Below are 3,233 nucleotides of genomic sequence, written 5' to 3' on the forward strand. Positions count from 1 at the left end.
AAAAACACTGATATCAAAGTCAGACCACTTGCCCCTCAATGCACATCAGACTTTCCACCACCCAGTTTCTATGACAGACAGTTAAGGGACAAATGACATAGTGTACTGTTGCAGAAACTTGGGTGAGCCACGCATTACTTCACACTCATCCTCAACTCCCCCTTCCGAGCACACCTCCTAGGGAGACTCCCCTCACTTCCCCGGTCTCTCTTCCACTAGGGGTGCCCGTATGATATAACTGGTTATAAACAAAGAGCTTAACAGGGGCCCTCCTTTCTCCTTCTTGTTAAGAGATAGATGCACTTTCCGACTCGGGCTGCCATAGGGAAGGGAGCATCCACCCACCTGCAATGGACGGTCCCGAGGAACAGTTCCAGCTTCCTGATCGAGACGAACAAGCAGACGTTCAGCACCGACCCCAATAACCTGAAGGCTCCCAACTGCTTTAACGACAACAGGCTGATTCACCTCTACACTGTGGGCGAGAAGCCTGGGGCTGATGGCAGACGCACGCATAGTGGTTGGTGGCCATGAAGCGGAGATCCCTCCAGGGAAAACCCACCAGCCCCGTGGACCACCACGAACAAGAACGCCTCGGCCACCCTCGGAAGCATCAGGCACAGGATCCACAAGAACAAGGACCACCCAGATCCGTACGTGGCTGCCATTCACACAGTCAGCTCCATCCCTCGCAGCCAGAAGCCGGTGACGGTGAAGAGGAAGAGGCCCGCCCCACCAAGAGCTCCTGAGCACCTGCCCCCCACCTTCAAAGCAATAGAGATGTCAACCACCAGAGAGAGAGAGAGAGAGAGAGAGAGAGAAATGGGGCATCCATCTTGAAACCAAGAGGCAAAACCCTAAAACACTAGGTTTGACAGAGTAGAAAGGCCTTTTTTATTTTTTTTTTAAGCTGCGTTCCTGAGATATCGTCCAACCCTAGCCTGCCCAACTCTGGAATGTCTCCCACTATCTCTTTGGTTACATGAAAATCTATACAGTTCTCTGTCATCTGTTGTGATCTGCACAAGCCATCATACCCTGACTGTTGAGAAACATTGAAACGGGATGTTCACCTACCCCAAATTCTAAACCTTTACTTTTTATGCACTTCAGGACCCCAGGAGAAGGAATTTAAATTAGGTTCTCAATTGGGATTCATATAACTTGACAGACACTCTGGAGCACCTCCAAAGGAAAGCAAAAGGGAAAAAAAAACACAGTGGAATCTCTACAAGAAAGTATATAAGAATGTAAGGGGTGCCTGGGTGGCTCACTCAGTTAATCGTCCCTCCGACTTCAGCCTGGGTGATGAACGCACGGTTTGTCAGTTCGAGCCCCACGTTGAGCTCTGTGGGGGCAGCTCGGGGCCTGGACCCTGCTTCAAATTCTGTGTCTCCCTCTCTCTCTGCCCCTCCCCCACTCGCACTGTGTGTCTCTCTCTCAAAAATAAATAAACGTTCAAAAAAATTAAAAAAAAAAAAGAAAGTATATAAGAATGTTCCACAAAGGCATGAGTGAAGCTGACATCATTGTTGGGAACCAGATGTGAGAATTAGTAGAATTTCTGGATAGAAAGTGAGGTTGTACAGCCCTATGAGAATTTTAAAAGTCAGACAGCTGTGATATAAAGAAGAAAACAGTATTCTCAGAGATCAAACAGCTCTGCTGAGGCAACCCTCTGAAAGAGGATGCGAGAAAAAAAGGGAAGGATCTTTATACATGTTGGAGAGAAAGAAGATGTTGATTTTTACAAAATACAAGCTCAGTCACCATTTATTTAATTAAACCATGAAACATCTAAAAGTAAGATTTATTTTTTTGTTGTTTCAAATTTTTATTTAAATTTTAGTTAACATATATAGCAATATTGGTTTCAGGAATAGAATTTAGTGATTCAAGATGTTTATTTTAAAATGTTTTTAATGTTTACTTATTTTTGAGAGAGAGAGAGACAGAGACAGAGTGTCAGCTGGAGAGGGGCGGAGAGAGAGGGGCAGAGAGAGAGAGGCACAGAATCATCCAGGCTCTGAGCTGTCGGCTCTGAGCTGTCTGAGCCCAGTGTGGGGCTCGAACTCACAAGCAGTGACCTCATGACCTGAGCCGAACTCAGACCCTTAACCGACTAAGCCACCCAGGCGCCCCGAAGATGTTGATTTTTCAGTAAAACTTCTAGTTTCAGTTCTGACATAAAAAGCTCGGAAGTCATCACTTCAGTCCTTACAACAAGAAACAAACTGAGCACGCTGAAAAGCAATGACTTTTCCTGGAAGGGCAAAACCGCACAAGAAATCTACTTGAAACATTCAGACTGTGATACTTTGATGATAATGAAAGAAAAATGCACTATACTAACACTAATCAAAGAAAGCCAGAATATCTATGTTGTTCATCCGAGACAAAGTAGACTTCAGAGAGAGGAAATTTGTCAGGCATAAAAAGAGGAAGACATAATACCAAAGGAGTCAATGAGGCACCTGGGTGGCTCAGTCAGTTAGGCGTCTGATTTCAGCTCAGGTCACATTCTCACGGTTCATGGGTTCAAACCCCACATCGGGCTCGCTATTATCAGCACAGAGCCCACGTAGGATCTTGTGCCCTCCCCTCATTCTGTCCCTCCCCAGCTCGTGCTCTCTCTCTCTCTCACTCTCTCAAAAATGAATAAACATGAATAAATAATAACAATTTTCTAAAAACGCATAAAATCCTAAATATGATCGAACAACAGAGCACCAAACTGTAGGAGACCAACACTGATTAAAGTAACAGGAGAAACAGACAAATCCAGTATTACAGTAGGAGACTTCAACACCTCTGTCACTACTTGATAGGTCAAGGAGGTAAGAAATCAACAGGATACAGTTGACTTGAACAGCAACAGCTATCAACTTGATCTAATTGACGTTAATAGAATATTCTTTTCAACATCAGTGGAATATACATTCTTATTAAGCTTGCAAGGAACATTCCCCAAGATAAATCATATTCTGGGCCATAAGCTATACCATAACAAATTTTTAAAAAATAGAAACCATACAAAATATGTTCACAGACCACAATGGAATTTAAAAGAGAAATCAACAAATGATACCTGGAAAACTCCCAAATATTTGGATATTATGCAACACTTTTGTAATAATAGATGGGTAATGGAAAAAGCTCAAGAACATAGTATAAAAATATGTTCAATTAAGCGAAAATAAAAGGGCAATTTCTTGGGTTGCTTGGGTGGCTCA

General features: G+C 43.5%; 1 pseudogene; it reads left to right on the forward strand.

Annotated features, from left to right (window-relative positions):
- Positions 1–297: 297 nt before the first annotated feature.
- Positions 298–840, forward strand: LOC122477049 (annotated as a pseudogene).
- Positions 841–3,233: the final 2,393 nt, after the last annotated feature.

The sequence above is a fragment of the Prionailurus bengalensis genome, chromosome X, assembly GCF_016509475.1.
Source record: "Prionailurus bengalensis isolate Pbe53 chromosome X, Fcat_Pben_1.1_paternal_pri, whole genome shotgun sequence".
In the NCBI taxonomy this organism is placed as follows: Eukaryota; Metazoa; Chordata; class Mammalia; order Carnivora; family Felidae; genus Prionailurus; species Prionailurus bengalensis.